This window comes from Eubalaena glacialis, chromosome 3 (genome assembly GCF_028564815.1).
Source record: "Eubalaena glacialis isolate mEubGla1 chromosome 3, mEubGla1.1.hap2.+ XY, whole genome shotgun sequence".
NCBI lineage: Eukaryota > Metazoa > Chordata > Mammalia > Artiodactyla > Balaenidae > Eubalaena > Eubalaena glacialis.
Window position 1 is genome coordinate 81,141,474 of NC_083718.1, and position 18,237 is coordinate 81,159,710.

The 18,237-nt window shown below is 35.2% G+C and overlaps 1 protein-coding gene and 1 pseudogene across 10 annotated transcripts in view; one reads left to right on the top strand and one right to left on the bottom strand.

Moving 5' to 3' along the window:
- The window catches only part of ASH1L (ASH1 like histone lysine methyltransferase), a 208,041-nt gene that overhangs the window by 101,267 nt on the left and 88,537 nt on the right, over positions 1–18,237 (top strand). The window lies entirely within an intron of this gene.
- Positions 6,250–6,358, bottom strand: LOC133089341 (U5 spliceosomal RNA; annotated as a pseudogene).

Sequence of the window (18,237 nt, forward strand, 5' to 3'; positions counted from 1 at the left end):
CTGACTGAAACATAGTCATGAACCATAATTCAGCCACAGGGAAGGCTAAGAAATAATGGTCATTATTCCAGGTGACAATGCCTGAAAAAAAATTAGCATTGTCACTACAAATGAGAAAATGAAAATGCATTTTGGGAAGACCTAATACAGTTACGATTTTAAAGGAATGTTTTTGCTGAATAGAAAAGCAGATATAAAGTTCTCTGCTAAAAACTATATTTCAAGTTTTGGATTTTGTTTTTGGGGTTTTTTTTTTTTATTTGGTTATACCGGGTCTTAGTTGCGGCATGTGGGTTCTTCGTTGCCAAGTGCGGGATCTTCGTTGCGGCATGTGGGATCTAGTTCCCCGACCAGCGATCGAACCCATGCTCCCTGCATTGGGAGCGTAGAGTCTCAGCCACTGGACCACCAGGAACTCACTGTAGTTAAAGTTTTACTTCTACTTTTTTACTAATGTACTTTTTCTGGATTAAATTCCTAAAAATGAGGGATTAATAATAAAATCAGACTGTGCTCAAAAGATCAGTATCATCAACTACATTAGTGTTTTAAAATGTCTCTAGTCAGATAAAAGTCTTTCACTCTGAAAAGGACCTTGTTTATGTTAGAGCTAGCTCTTCATCTCATAGAAATAAATAAGAAGAAAATGGTTTATTTTGGAATATTTTTTAAAACATAGATCAAATAATACCGGTGTGCATTCTTACAAGCTGTGAAGCCAATATATTTTTGTGGGCTGGCTGTTTTTTGTTGGTAGCAATTTGGGTGGGGATTGTTTGTTTTGTTTTTTAAATTAATAAACAATTATTCAGAGCAGTTTTAGGTTCACAACAGAATTGTTGGAAAGTATAGAGATTTTGCATATACCCCTGTCCTTATGCATGCACAACATCCCCTACTATGGACATCCTGCACCACAGTGGTACCTTTATTACAATCAATGAACCTGTATTGACACAGTATCACCCAAAGTTCATAGTAGGCATTAGGGTTCACTCTTGGTGCTGTGCATTCTATGGGTTTTGGTAAATGTATAATGACATGTATCTACCACAGTAGTGTCACAGAATAGTTTCATTGCCCTAAAAGTCCTCCATGCTAGGGAAATTTGTTTTTTGGGTCACAGAATGGTACAAGAACATTGCAAGTTTACTCTTTTTTATATAAATCATTATAGGTTTTAAAAAACTGTGAGGGGAGGGTGTGATTCAATTAAAATTGGATCAAGATTAGACTCCAGTATCAGTATGGGAAATTAATTAGATGAGGAAATATTAGAAGTTAGAAGAGCAGTTAGGAAGCAGGACACTTCTGTGGTTTTCCAGGATAGAAGTCATGTCGTGAGCTGAGGTGATAGCTAAGGTGGCTGGATGTTGGAAAGGGTGGACTCTTCAACATTTTTTTACATTAAAATTGAAATGAATTAAAAGACTGATTGGATGGTAGGGAGTAAAGGATTAGGCTAGAGTCAGTGATGATCCCGATGTTTTGTTTTGTATTCCTAGGTGTATGATGATGTCATTAACTAATATACCAGATAAAAGTGGTACAGCCAGTACTCCTTGGTTTAAGAAAACCTCTATTACTGTGTGCATGTATATAGGCACCAAAGAATGTCTTAGTATTATAGTCATCAAACTATTAACCTGTGTATTAGTTCTCTATGCCTGCTGTAATAAATTATTTAAGGTGCTTAAAGCAAGTCAAATTTATTTTATAGTCAAAATAGATCTCTCTAGGCTAAAATCAAGATGTTAGCATAGCTATGTTCCTTCTGGAGGCTCTAGGGTAGAATTCTTTTTCTTGCCTTTCCAGAATCAAGAGGCTACTTGCATTCCTTGGCTTGGGGCCCCTTCTGTCTTCAGAACCAGCAGTGACAAGTTGAATCCTCACATTGAATCACTTCAACATTGGTTCTGTTTTCACTTTTTTTTTTCCACTGACTGCCTCATTTTTGTTCCTCTTCCATTTATAAGGACCCTTGTGATTAAGTTGGGCCCAGCCAGATAATCCAGAATAATCTCCCTATCTCAAAATCAACAGATTAGAAACCTTAATTTCTTCTACATATTCCCAGCTTCTGGGGATTTTGATTTGGGGAGGGGGTTGCATATTATTGTGCCTGCTATACCCTTCTAGGTTATAGGATTTGGAATGGGGTAATGAGGTTTTTACTTCTTATTTTCTATGTGTCTTTATTGCGTGAAGTTATAAAAATGCTATATTACTTTTGGAATTTAAATTTTATCTAAAAGGAGTTTTAAAGAATATGAAATGTCAGATATAAATCAGGTGAATTGGAGAGTGAACTTTAGACTTTAGAGTATACATTATGGTGAATAGCAAAATATCAAAAAATTAACACTACTTTGAAGGGAGCTTTTAGTTCTACGTTTGTGGGGGAAGGTTTCTACTTTTAGTACTCCTAAAAGTACTGCCACTGTCATGTAACGTTTTGGGCAGATTACTTAGTTTCTCTGGGTGTGGTAAAAATGAAGCTTGATGTATAAAGTGAAGCTGTTGAACTACACAGTTCATATCTTAAGATTATCCTGGCTCTCAGATACTGTGACTTCTAAGTTTTTTAAAATAAGAAACTCCCCTCATATACTTCCTTTGATTTATAGGCTACTTTTGAGCACTAAATCTATTACAGGAAATGGGATAACTGTAATTTTCAAGCTTACAGAATATTGCTTGTTTGCATGGGAATTATATATGTAAAATATAGATGTATTTATTATATATTATAGAACACTATATTATTATTTATGTTACATGTATAACACATAATGTTTACACTTAGCTGTCATTTCCTCAAAATAGTATGTATCTTTGGAAATAAAATGAAAGCATGGTGCCATCTTACATTTGATATATTATTTAAATTTTCAGAATGCTTTCATATTAAATCTGTGGGAAATGGTAAAGTAAGGGTTACTATCTACTATTTAAGCAGTTGACACAGAAAAGTTAAGGAACTTACTAAGTTTATAAAATTTATCATCGAAATCATTACTGGGGTTTTGAACACTTAGAGGTTTTACCACTGAATCATGCTGCTTGTCAGAAACTGAGGCTCAAAAGGTAGTGGATTAAAATTTCTTTGTTATAGATAATCTAGTGGTTAAGGTTGGATTAAACACCAGAATATGGTTAATTTTCCCCTGAAATGCTTTAGGAACATTCTAGGTTCTAAATTCAATTTAAATATAGGAGTGTGGACTGGATGAATGCTGAACCTTACACCATTCCCTGTCTGAAGTAGTTTTGAATTTTTATTTGTTAATTAATAAACTATTTTTTAGAGCAGTTTTAGGCAAAATGGAGCAGAAAGTTCAGGGATTCCCATATGTCCCTTGTCCCCATCCACACTCAGCCTCCCTCATTTCAGCTAGACCTAACCCTTTATTTGACAGATGAGAAAACTGAAGCTAATAAAAGGTTAAATGACTTGCTCAAGTCACACAGATCATTTTTAACAAAACAAGGTGAAAATTTCAGTTTATCTGCTTTTATCTCAATCACTAAGAAAATGATGAAAATAACTTGAGTGAAGTATTTATTTATTTATTTATTTATTTATTTATTGCAGTATAATTAACATACAAAATTATAGTGGCTTCAGATGTACAGCATAATGATTAGGTATTTGTGAATATTGCAAAATAATCACCACAATAAGTCTAGTTAAACTATGTCAGTATGCATAGTTACAAAACTTTTTTTCTTGTGATGATAACTTTTGCAATATACTCTCTTAGCAACTTTCATATATGCAATACAGTATTATTAACTATAGTTACCATGCTATATATTATATTACCATGACTTAACTTCTTTTATAACTGGAAGTTTGTAGCTTTTGACTCCATTCACCCATTTTGTACCTCTTGCCTCTGGTGACCACTAGTCTGTTCTCTGTATCTGTGAGCTTGGTTGCCGGTGTGTGTGTGTGTGTGTGGCAGGGGGGGTGTGCATTTGTTTGTTCTTTGCTTTTTGTTTATTTGTTTAATATTTACTTACTTATTTTTGGCTGCATCAGGTCTTAGTTGCAACATGAGGGATCTTTGTTGTGGCATGCAGGATCTTTCGTTGCCGCATGTGGGCTCTTCATTGCGGCATGCAGGCTTCTCTCTAGTTGTGGCGCGTGGGCTTAGTTACCCCGCAGCATGTGGGATCTTAGTTCCCCGACCAGGGATCGAACCTGCGTCTCCTGCATTGGAAGGCGGATTCTTAACCACTGGACCACCAGGGAAGTCCCTCATTTGTTTGTTCCACATACAGGCGAGATCATTCCGTATTTGTCTTTCTCTGTCTGACTTACTTCACTTAGCGTAGTGCCCTCAAGGTCCGTCTATATTGTCGCAAATGGCAAGATTTCATTCTTTTTATGACTGAATAATAGTCCATTAGTGTATTTGTGTATGTGTGTTTGTGTGTATATACTTACATATATAGCATTTTCTTTATCCATTCATCTCTCAATGGACACTTAGGTTGTTTCCCTATCTTGGCTATTGTAAATAACGCTGCAGTGAACATGAAGGTGCAGATATCTTTTGAAGGTAGTGTTTTTGTTTTCTTCAGATAAATACCCAGAAGTGGAATTGTTAGATCCTATGGTAGTTCTAGTTTTAATTTTTGGGGAACCTCCATACTGCTTTTCCATAGTGGCTGTGCCAATTTACATCCCCACCAGCAGTGCACAAGGGTTCCCTTTTCTCCACAGCCTCACCAACACTTGTTATTTCTTGTCTTTTTGATAATAGCCATTCTGACAGGTGTGAGGTGATAGCTCATTGTGGTTTTGATTTGCATTTCCCTGATAATTAGTGATATTGAACATATTTTCATGTACCTGTTGGTCTTCTGTATGTCTTCTTTGGAAAAATGTCTATTTAGAGCATCTGCCCATTTTTTAATCAGACTGTTTGGGTTTTTGGCTCTTGAGTTGTATGAGTCCTTTATAAATTTTGGATATTAACCCCTTGTCAGATATAATTTGCAGATATTTTCTCCCGTTAAGTAGGTTTCCTTTTCGTTTTGTTGATGGTTTCCTGTGCTGTGCAGAAGCTTTTTAGTTTGCTTATCTTTGCTTTTGATGCCTTTGCTTTTGGTATCATATCCAAAAAAATCATTGCCAGGACCAGTGTCCCGAGTAACATTTTTTAAAACAAGAGTAGCTTCGTGTTTTAAATTTTTTAATTAATTAACTCTATTGTGGTTAAATATACATGGCATAAAATTTACTATTTTAATCATTTTAAGTGCACCATTCGGTAGCATTAAGTACATTACCTTGTTGTGCAGACATCACCACTGTCCACCTCCAGAACTTTTTCGTCATCTCAAACTGAATTGTTTTGTTTCTAAAGTATGAATTCTGGTATCGCATCCACACTACCCAAGTGTGATGATATATGTAAAACCACTGGCATACAGTAGGCACTCAGAGTAAATCTTAGTTGTTTCTTCTGCGTCTCACTCTCCAAAAGAGTTGTTTCCTGTCTCCTAAAAGATGTTTCCTATCCTCTTTTTTTTTTATAAATAGTTTTATTGAGATGTAATTCACATATCATACACTTAACCTATTTCAAGTGTACAAGTCAATAGTTTTTGGTATATTACATTATTAATTTTTTAAATTGTAAAATACTTATAAAATTTGCCATTTTAGCTATTTTTAAGGTTACACTTCAGTGGCATTAATTATATTCACAATGTTGTACAACATTTACCACTGTCTGTTTCCAAAATTTTTTCATTACCTCAAATAGAAACTCTATAATAATTAAGCAAAAACTCCCCACTCCTTCTAAAACTCTCCACAGCACATAATAATGTCTAATGTACTTTCAGTCTCTATAATTTGCCTCTTCTGGGTACCCCATGTTAATGAAGCATACACAGTATTTGTGGGTTTTGGTCTGGATTATTTTATTTAACATCTCTTTAACTTTCATTCATGTTGTAGCATGTATCAGAACTTCATTCCTTTTTCTGGCTGAGTAACATTCCATTGTATGTACATACCACATTTTGTTCCTCTGTTAATGGGCACTTTGGTTGTTTCTGCCTTTGGGTATTGTGAACAATGCTGCAGTGAACATTGGCATACATTTATCTGTTCAGGTTCCTGTTTTCAGTCCTTTGTGTGTAAACTTACGGGTGAAATTGCTAGACCATGTGGTAATTCTACATTTAGCTTTTATTTATTTATTTATTTATTTTTAATTTTTTTTGTTTATCCCCACAAGGCCTCAAAAAATTGTAGCAGCAGTCATGCTTTTCCCTCCCCAGATGAATCTTTAGTAAAAGGCAAAAGATTCATTAGATTATGAAGAGAAGCACAAGTATACATTTAGCTTTTAAAAGAACCACCAAACTTTTCCACAGTGGCTGTACCAAGTGTTCATTGTACAGTTAGTTACTGATTTGGGATCTTTCTTCTCTTTTAATTTATGTGTTTTCACATAAAAATTTTCCGCTTAAAACTGCTTTTACTGCATCACATAAGTTTTGTTCTGTTTTTGTTTTCATTCATTTCAAAGTATTTTCTAGTTTCCCTTTTGATTTTTTTTTTTGACCCATTGGTTGCTTAAGAGTAGAGTATGTTGTTTAATTTCCACACGTAAGTGAATTTTTCAGTTTTCCTTCATGTCTAGTCTCATTCCTTTGTGATCAGAAAAGATATTCTGTATGGTTTCAATCCTTTTTAATGTATTGACTTCTTTTGTAGCCTAACATATGGTCTATCCTAAAGAATGTTCCATGTGCACTTGAGAAAACTATGTAATCTGCTGTTGTTGGGTAGAGTGTTGTTTCTATTTCTGTTAGATCTGATTGGTTTATAATGTTGTTCTAATACTTATTGATCTTCTGTGTGGTTGTTCTGCCAACTCTTATTGTACAACTGTCTATTTTTCTCTTAAATTCTGTTAGTGTTTCCTTCATATATTTTGGGTCCTCTGATGTTTGGTGAATATTTTTTTATAATTGTTATAGCTTTATGGTGAATGGACTCTTGTCAATATATAATGTTTGTCTCTTGTAACAGTTTTTTACTTAAAGTCTCTTTTTCTGATGTTAGTATAATCTCCTTATCTCTCTTTTGATTACTATTTGCATGGAATATTTTTTCCATCCTTTCATGTTCATCCAGTTCCCATCTTTGGATCTAAAGTGAATCTCTTGTAGACAGCATGTATGTAGTTAGATCATGTTTCGTATTCATTTTGCTCCTCTCTACCTTTTGACTGGAAAGTCTCATCTGTTTACATTTATAGTAATTACTAATAAGAAAGGATTTATGCTTGCCATTTAGTTTTCCATGTGTTATAGCTTTTTGTCCCTCATTTCCTCCTTACTGCCTTCTTTTGTACTTAGCTGATCTTCTTGTAGTTACCTGTTTGATTCCCTTCTCATTCCCTTTTGTGTATATTCTATAGCTATTTTATCTGTGGTTACCATGGAGATTACATATAACTTCCTAAAGATATAACTCTGTAATTTGAATTGATACCAACTTAACTTCAGTCACATACAAAAATGCTATTCCTGTAAAGCTCCATGCCTTCCTTTTATATTATTGATATTACAAATTACATCTTTATTCATTTTGTGCCCTAAAACATACATTTATAATTATTTTTTATGTATTTGTCTTTTATTTTTTTAAATTTTTTTATTTTTGGCTGCGTTGGGTCTTCATTGCTGCGTGCGGGCTTTCTCTAGTTGTGGTGAGTTGGGGCTATTCTTCGTTGTGGTGCACGTGCTTCTCATTGCTCTGGCTTCTCTTGTTGCAGAGCACAGGCTCTAGGCGCATGGGCTTCAGTAGTTGTGGCACGCAGGCTCAGTAGTTGTGGCTTGTAGGCTCAGTAGTTGTGGCACATGGGCTTAGTTGCTCCGCAGCATGTGGGATCTTCCCAGTCCAGGAATCGAACCCGTGTCCCCTGCAGTGGAAGGCGGATTCTTAACCACTGTGCCACCAGGGAAGTCACTGCATTTGTCTTTTAAATCCTGTTTTCTATACTCTTTTCTCTGCAGTCACCCATCATGATTAAACTAAGAGCCTCTTGCCTCTTTTTTTCCTAGAAAAAAATAAAAGTCTTTTTGTTTTGTTTTGATTTTTGGCCCCATGGCATGTAGGATTTTAATTCCCCGACGAGGGATTGAACCTGTGGCCCCTGCAGTGGAAGCGCAGAGTCTTAACCACTGGACCGCCAGGGAAGTCCCAAAAGTCATTTTTTAAATAATAATAAAAAATAAAAATTGCATTAACAGAGATGATTAAAGAACTTTCCACATGTGATTTGGCTCCTAATGTGGAGTAGAACATATCAGGCCATCACTGTATATTGTCAGGAATTATAAATCATGATTTATGAAAGTTCAATGAAAGTTCAGTTTGCCACTTAGAAATAGAGAAGCATTGGGAGGGAATCTATAACCACATTTACATTCCGTTCTATTTTTTATAGAAGCTTGGTTATGTCCAGTCTTACGGCTAAGGAAAATGTGTTTGTATCTGGCAGCAGCTCTGTTGCTCTAGCTCCCTCTAGTGATAATAAAGTGGCTTCATTAGCAATTACTATTTCTCACTTGACTGTTCTTTAATACAGGCCTGATGGACTTTTAATAACAAGATTTAATATATTTTAATAAATAACAAGATTTAAGATACTTCAAAAAATTATATCCCATTCATACAATGGAATATTATTCAGCCTTAAAAAAGAAGGAATTTGGACATCTCCTACAATATGGATGAACCTTGAAAATATTATGCTAAGTGAAATGAACCAGTCAGAAAAAGACAAATACTGTTTGATTCCACTTATAAGAGGTACCTAGAGCAGTCAAATGCATGGAGAGAGAATGGAGAATGGTGGTTGCCAGGGGCTGGTGGCAGTTATTGTATTAATAAGGATACAGAGTTTCAGTCTTACAAGATGAAGTGTTCTCTAAATGGATGGTAGTGATGGTTGTACAACAGTGTGAATGTACTTAATACCACTGAGCTGCACACTTAAGATTGGTTAAAATGGGAAATTTTATGTTATATATATTTTACCAGGAAAACTTTGCAGGAGATCTGTTACCTCAAGTTCTGAGATATCCCTCTATTCTGTTATTGAGAGTGGAAAATGATATAGCCTTCCCTTAGGAAATGTGTGTCTCAAACTGTAAATACTATCAGAGTTCAAGGAAGAGATTAGGAAAATACAATTTTGTGATGAAAATTGGGAATTAACATATCTTAAAGTGTAGAAATTACAAATGACATCATAATTGCTATAGTAATGATGGTATTATTGTAAACTAGAAATTTGGGAAGTGAAATAATACTTCTTTAAAATACTTTTTAATAGACATGTAGTCATGTTTTCTCTGTAAAAACAGTGTTAGCACTTTCCAACCTGAACATATCTTAGAAATTACCTAATTCACCTCCCTTAAGCCCTAGATCAGTAAATCTTGCATATGCATACAATGGGACTACCTTCCCAGATTAAACTGTTTTATTTTTTTCACAATGTTTTTGTTTGTTTTTTTGTTTGTTTGTTTGAAAATACTCAAATCTCTGGCAAAATTAACACCCATATACCCTACCTAAATTTATCAACATTTTGCCACATTTGCTTTAATTCTCTCTATACACACATTTACATTTTTGCAGGGGAAAAGATTTTTGTCCGGTGAAAATTTTGAAAGTAAGTTGCAGACTGAATTTCCCAAATTCACCCCTATGCATTTCAGAAGTTATCACCTTAGAACTAGGATACTCTCCTACCTAATCTTAATACCATTATCATATCTAAGAAAATAAGTAGGACTTCCCTGGTGTGCAGTGGTTAGGAATCCGCCTGCCAGGGGACACGGGTTTGACCCCTGGTCCGGGAAGATCCCACATGCTGCGGAGCAACTAAGCCTGTGCGCCACAACTACTGAGCCTGTGCTCTAGTGCCCACGAGCCACAACTACTGAGCCTGCGTGCCTCAACTACTGAAGGCTGTGCGCCTAGAGCCCGTGCTCTGCCACAAGAGAAGCCACCGCAATGAGAAGCCCGTGCACCACAACGAAGAGTAGCCCCCGCTCGCCGCAGCTAGAGAAAAACGCACGCAGAGCAACGAAGACCCAACACAGCCAAAAATAAAATAAATTAATTAATTTTTTTTAAAAAAGCAGTATAACAGTAATATCATTAATATACAGCCCATACTTATATTTTCCCTATTGTCCTAAAATTATCTTTTATTTCAGTTTATTTTGTTTTCTTTTAACGTAGGATCCAAACAGATAACATGTGTTACACCTGATTGCTAGCTATGTGTATTATTTTAATCTAGAGTATTCCCTATCTTTTGTTTTTTATGAGATTGATCCTTTTTGAGGAACTTAAGCTTGTGCTACATTCCACAATTTTTAAGTTATTTCTTCATGATTAGATTTAGGTTAAATCTTGGTGGGAATATTACATATGTGATATTTCGTACTTCTAATTGCATCCCACTTATGTTTCACTGTTGGTTATGCCATGTTTGATCACTTGGTTAAGATGTGGTATCCACCAGATCTCTCCAATGTAAAGATACATTTTTCCTATTGTAAATTAGTAAATCATGGGGTGATAGTTGAGGCTGTGGCTTCTTCTCTAGCAGTCTTTTTTTTTAATCTAATATTTTAGCATCCATTATGATCTTTGACTAAACTGGTGAGTACATTGTTAGTTGCAAACTGGTAATTTTCTAATTCTGTCATTTCTTCAACATTTATTAGCTGATATGTTTCTGGGAAGATGAGCTTTGACTTTTCTTCCCTTTACACACTCAGAATTTCTCTTTTCTTTTGAGTATCGTATGGACTCATAAAAATTTTTAATATATCATAATGCAATACCATCATTTTGTGAAGACATGCTCAAATTTCCCAAATTTTAATCACAGAAGACACTTTAAGCTGGGTCCTGTTTCTTTTAGACATAACCTCATTCATCTTTGAGCATTTCCCTGCTTTCTGTCATAGAAAGGTATCATTCACCCTGGTTCTTTTGTTTGTTTTGGTATTTGCTTTTATTTCTTTGCTGTTGTTTATCAGATTTACCTTGTTCTTTCCTTGCCTCAGATCAGGAATCAGTTATTTCACTCAAGAAGTTTTGGTTTCTTTTCTTTTTCTTTTTTTTTAATATTTATTTATTTATTTGGTTACGCCGGGTCTTACTTGCGGCAGGGGGGCTCCTTAGTTGCGACCCACCAGCTCCTTAGTTGTGGCATGCGAACTCTTAGTTGTGGCGTGCATGTGGGATGTAGTTCCCTGACCAAGGATTGAACCCAGGCCCCCTGCATTGGGAGCATGTAGTCTTAACCACTGTGCCACCAGGGAAGTCCCTGGTTTCTTTTAATGGGAATTATTTAGAAATCAAAATCTGGGTACTTGATATGCTGTTTGCTACTAGGTTGTCATTGTTCCTGAGGTGTAGCAATGCTTTTAGGCTCTTTCAGAACCAGGAAATAAGTATATATATGCACACACATACAAGTATTAATTTTCTATTACTGTGTAACACATTACCACAATTTTAGCAGCTTAAAACATTACCCATTTATTATCTCACAGATTCCCTGGAATTTTAGGAGTCTAGACATTTCTGCTCTATGTCTCACAAGGCTGGAATCAAGGTAGCAGCCAAATCTGTGATCTCATCTGAGACTTGAGGTTCTTATCCATGCTCATATTCATTTTATTGGAGTTGTAGAACTCAGTGGTGTCTTGCTTCTTCTAAGCTACTAAGAAAGAGAGTATGCTTCTTTAAGTCTCTAAGCTCAAGGAAAGCCTAAGCCTTCAGTGTTTTTCCCACCATTTTTCTATCAGGTTGTTAGTCTTTTTTTTTTCCCTTGGTTTTTAAGAGTTCCTTATATATTAAGGAGATTTGCCCTTTGTCTGTGATATAAATTGCAACTATATTTTTTGTCAGTTTGTTATTTGTCTTTTGTGCTTATTGGCTATATGTCTTTTGTTATCCCAGTAGCATACTGCGTTGAATACTGAAATATGATGCCTCTAACTTTGGCTCTTCTGGCTTCTTCCAACTTTGTTTGGCTAATTCTGGGTCCTTTGCTATTTCCATATGAATTTCAGGATCAACTTGTTGATTTCTGCAAAAAAAACCAGCTGGGATTTTGAAAAAAAAATGTAGATTAATTGGAGAGTTTTATATCTTACCAATATTAAGTATTTTGATCCATGAACATGGGATGTCTTTCTAGTTATTCAATTCTTTTAAAATTTCTTTTAACAGTATTTTTTAGTTTTCAGTATGTAAGTCTTGTAAGTCCTTTTGTCAAACATACTCCTAAGCATTTTATTCTTTTGATGTTATTGTAAATGGAATCTTTAAATTCCATTTTATATATTTATTGCTAGTGTATAGAAATACACTTGATTTTTGTATATTGATTTTATATCCTGCAAGCCTTGCTGAACTCAGTTAATAGTCCTAATAGTATTTTAATGGATTCTGCAGTTTGACTCTGGACTTTGCATATGATGATGATTTTTATCATACAAAGGTCCATATTTTCATGTAGTCAAATTTTTGTTTTGTTTTTGTTTTTGTTTGTATTGTGCTTCTGGATTTTGGATCATTATTAGAAAAGTTTCCCCACACCCAGGTTTTAAAAGAACTAAGAAATTCAGCCTTATTTTCTTCTAGTAATTGTTTAACTTTGATTTTTACATCTAGTTCCCAGATCTATTTGGAATTTTTCTGGTATATAGTATTAGGCTAGGCTGTACTCATTGGCTAAACTGAAGAGAGTTAGTCCTTACTGAGTGCCCACTATGTGCCAGTTGCTGTGTTAAGCACTTTACATATATTATCTCATTTAATCTTGTGAAAGACCAGATACTGTTATTGAAGAAGCTAAGCCTTAGAGAGAGTAAGTAATCTGTCCAGTGTTACACAGCTAGTAGGTGACATAGCTAATATTTGTATGTGGGCAATAATTGGCTGCAATACTTATACCTGTTGCCACTTTGCCTCTAACTTAAATACTGTTTGATTGTTTAAAAAAAAAAATTGACTTGTCTGGAACATTTCATTAATTTCTACTTTAGATGGAATGTTCACTCTAGATAAGCATGTATATTTTACATTACATACTTTATGAGATAAGACATTAGGGCTGATAAAGTTTATGTAGTAATCTGGAAATATAATTTTAACTTTTATTTTATCTAAAAATGTTGTGCTCCTCAAAGGTTTTAAATTGTGAGGTAAACTAGTTTCAATTGGAGGGTTAGGGAAATTACATTACATTTTGGCATTACAAAAAAACATGCTTTTATATCCTCCCTCTACAAATTTCACATCCCCAGGACAAAAGTTCTGCATGATGTTCATGAAGGAACATTGAAGGGGTTTATGCTCCGGTTGTCTGTAGATGGTGTTCAGAATATTTTAACCCTGGTATGATCTTAGTTACCTTTCAATATGATTCTGGGCCATTTCTCCCTATGGATAGTTGGTTGTGCTAAGATCATGTAAATTTGTGTTAATCTAAATAAAATTAGTAAAATAAATCTGTTACAGAAAATAGTGTAGGTTGGTAAAGTGTGTTGAGAGAAATGTTAACATCTTCAGCAAGGTAGTTTATGAAAATAGTATTTTCAGAAGTTTAACTACCAGTGGAATACAGAATAGATTGTCTAAGGAGAAAGAGGCTAGATTCAAGTGATTCTTAAATCCAGTAAGGGTAATGCATCAAGTTGTGGTTATAGAACTCAAATCCTTACTCCTTCACTTACTAGTTACATGAATTGGGGCATATTACTGAACCTATGTCCTCAGTGTCCTCATCTAAAAAAATGGCGTGATGAAAAGTACCTACTTCATAGAGTTTTGTGAGTTAAATGCTTGACATATATAAAGTAAATATTCAATAAATTTTTTCAATGTCTAACTCCATTGTCACTAATTTGTGACCTAGGATAAAATTAAGACTTACTTTCTCTTGCATACAGTAATATGATATCCTCAGGATTGTTATTCCTCTACTCAGATTTTTCTTTGAGATGTAGTCGTCTCATGGTATCTGTGGGGGATTGCTTCCAGACCCCCACCCCACAGATACCAAAATGCACAGAGGCTCAGTTCCCTTATGTAAAATAGTATAGTGCAGTCTGCCCTGTGTATCTGCGGGTTCTCCATCCGCAAATAGGGAGGGCCAACTGTGCACTTATTTCCTACATTACAGAATCCAAAATTCTTAAATAATATTTAAGACCCACCATGATCTAGTATAACCTGTTTTTCTAGTCTTATCTCTAGTTACACTCCTGAAATATTCATTTCTTTAACTACAGCATCTGATAACTTCCCCCAATTTCTCCATCCTCCACTTTACTCTTGGTGCTTGTCCTAGGTGTTTGCTCTAAGTGGCAAAAACTACCTGCCCACTAGCCTTTTACTTGCCAAATGCCATTCATCCTTTCAGACTTTACTCAAGATTTGAAATACTCCCTCATTAAATAAGAGTTGCCTTAATTCTCCTGTAGTTGAGATTAATTTTACTTTTCTTTTCCCTTTTGTAAAGCTTAGTAGCACCTTAAGAGTTTTATCACATTCTAATATTTAAACTAGGCATATATGCATACATGTTTGTTCCTCCACCAGACTGTAAGCTTCTTTTGGCCATGAGTATGCTTTGTTCCTCCCATGTGCCTTGAAACTATCAGTCCATTTTCTATATTATGAAAAAGAAGTAACCAACTGCCTGAATTTCTAAAAAATGTATGACTTAAATTTTCCTTAGAAAAATTTTAAATGCTAAGAGCAGCATCTGCCCTCTTATTTGGTAACAAATATGTGAGGAAATTATTATTTGTCTATCCTTTTCATTTTCACCCAAGAAAGACATTCCAAAATGTAGTAAATGCCAAATTTTTTCTTAAAAAGTTTGTTGTGTATGTGTATGAAAAACATTGTTTCTATGATCAACTATTATTACATTATAATTTGTATACTCCCTTGACATTTACCAAGATCTTTTGCATAGTTTTTATTTGTCATTTATATTTAAGCACATCTAAGTCATAGTCCTAAACTCTTAGAGATTAAAATCACAACAGTCTTTACAAATATGTTCTACTATGTTTTCCAGTAGAACAGTGTTTTAATTCCTCCAATACAGTTTTTCTTACCTTTCAGTATGATTTTGGTCCTATTTTCCCTGTGGTTATTTGGTGCTAAAGAAATTTATTCTTATTTAAACATTAGTCTAAATAAGTTTTTACTACCAAAGTAAATTAATTTATTGCAAAAACTTGGTTTAATATTTTCCCAAAGCATATCATATATTTATTATTTATTTTTATGCATGGTGGGTGATAACCTAAAGAAGATTGCAAGATTTTACAGAAGCATTATATACCTTTCACCCAGATTCATCAAATGTTGATTTCTGCCACATTTCGTTCTCTACCTCCCTTCCTGCCTGCTTTCTTTCTCTTGAACACACAGAGACATTTTTTTTCTCAGTTTTTTGATAAAAAGTTATAGACATTTTAACCAGTGACTCAGAAATATTTCAGCATGTATTTCCTATGAACCAGGACACTTTCTTCAGGATCTTAACATCACTACAATACTATTATCTAATACACAGTTAATAATCACATTTCACTAATTGTGTCAATTATGTCCTTTATAACATTTTTTTTCTGCAGTGATTCAGGATCCAATATATAATTATGCATTGCATTTAGTTGCCATGTCTCTTTATTCTCCTTTAATTTGGAACACTTCTCCAGCCTTTGTCTTTCATCATATTGACGTTTCTTTAAGAGTACAGAGGAGTTGTTTCATAGAAGGTTCTTAAATTTGAGTTTGATGTTTCTTCATGAATAGATTAAGGTTGTCAGGAATACCACAAAAGTAATGTTTTCTTCTCAGTGAATCAAATCAGGAAGCACATGATATCATTGTGTAATTGATGATATTAACTTTGATCATTCAGTCACTGTGATGTCAACCACAGCAATGTTCAAATATGCAATATAATATAGTCACCATACTATATATCACATCTACAGGAATTATTTATTTTATAACTAGAAGTTTGTACCTTTTGACCACCTTAACCATTTCATCCCTCCCCACCCCCCATTTCTGGCAACCATCAAATCTATTTTCTGTGTCTGTGAGTTTGATGTTGTTTTTATTTTGTTCTTTTTTTTTTTTTTTAATAAGAGTCCACATATAAGTGAGATCATATGGTGTTTGTCTTTCTCTATCTGACTTATTTAGCATCATGCCCTCAAGGTCCATCTGTATTGTCTCAATGACAGGGTTTCCTTCTTTTTAATGGCTAAGTAATATTCCATTCATCTGTGTGTGTTTTTTGTGCCAATACCATACTGTTCTGATTACTTTAGCTTTGTAATACAGTTTGAAATCAGGAAGTGTGATGCCTTCAGCTTTGTTCTTCTTTCTCAAGATTGCTTTGGCTATTCGGGGTCTTCTGTGGTTCCACACAAATTTTAGGATTGTTTGTTCTTTTTCTGTGAAAAATGCCGTTGGGATTTTTTTTATTATTGCATTGAATCTGTAGATTGCTTTGCGCAGTTATGGGTATTTTAACAATATTAATTCTTCCAGTCGATGAGCATGAAATATCTTCTCATTTATTTGTATTTTTTTCTATTTCTTTCAGCAGCATCTTATAGTTTTCAGCATACAGGTCTTTTACCTCCTTGGTTAAATTTATTCCTAGGTATTTTATTATTTTCAATGTTATTACAAGTGCAATGGTTTTCTTAATTTCTCTTTATTTATTTGGTTGCGCTGGGTCTTAGTTGCGGCTCGTGGGCTCCTTAGTTGCGGCACACAGGCTCCTTAGTTGTGGCACACGAACTCTTAGTTGCAGCATGCATGTGGGATCTAGTTCCATGGCCAGGGATCGACCCCAGGCCCCCTGCATTGGGACCACGGAGTCTTAACCACTGCACCACCAGGGAAGTCCCTAATTTCTTTTTCTGATAGTTATTAATGTATAGATACACAATTGATTTTTGAATTTTGATTTTACTAAATTTGTTTATCAGTTCTAACAGTTTTTTGGTGGAGTCTTTGGGGTTTTCTATGTATCATATCACATCATCTGCAAATAGAGACAGTTTCACTTCTTCCTTTTATATTTGGATGCCTTTTATTTCTTTTTCTTGACTAATTGCTCTGCTTATAACCTCCAGTACTATGTTGAATAAAAACGGTGAGTGTGGGCATTCTTGTCTTGTTCCTGATCTTAGAGTAAAAGCTTTCATTCTTTCATCGTTGAGTATGATGTTAGTTGTGGGCTTGTCATAAATGGCCTTTATTATGTTGAGGAACATTCCTTTACCCACTTTGTTGAGCTTTTCTTTTTCTAATTTATTTTTTTATTTTTTATTTTGGCTGCATCAGGTCGTAGCTGCGGCACACAGGATCTCGGGATCTTTCGTTGTGGCGCACGGGTTTCTCTCTAGTTGTGGCATGTGGGTTTTTCTCTCTGTAGTTGTGGCGCACAGGCTCCAGAGCGCATGGGCTCTGTAGTTTGCAGCACGTGGTCTCTCTCGCTGAGGTGCGCAAGCTCAGCATATGTGGCACGCCGGCTTAGTTGCCCCATGGCATGTGGGATCTCAGTTCCCCGACCAGGGATTGAACCCATATCCTCTGCATTAGAAGGTGGATTTTTTACCACAGTACCACCAGGGAAGTCCCCTTGTTGAGCATTTTTATCATAAATGGATGTTGAATTTTGTCAAATGGTTTTTCTCCATCTAAAGAGATAATCATGGGATTTTCCTGGTGGCGCAGTGGTTAAGAATCTGCCTGCCAGTGCAGGGGACACGGGTTCAACCCCTGGTCTGGGAAGATCCCACATGCTGTGGAGCAACTAACCCCATGCACCACAACTATTGACCCTGCACTCTAGAGCCCACGAGCCACAACTACTGAGCCCATGTGCTGCAACTACTGAAACCCACGTACCTAGAGCCCGTGCTCCACAACAAGAGAAGCCACTGCAATGAGAAACCTGTGCACTGCAACGAAGAGTAGCCCCGCTCGCTGCAACCGGAGAAAGCCCGCATGCAGCAACGAAGACCCAACACAGCCAAAAATAAATAAATAAATTGATTTATTTATTTTAAAAAATTAAAAATAAAATAAAAAAATTAAGAGATAATCATATGATT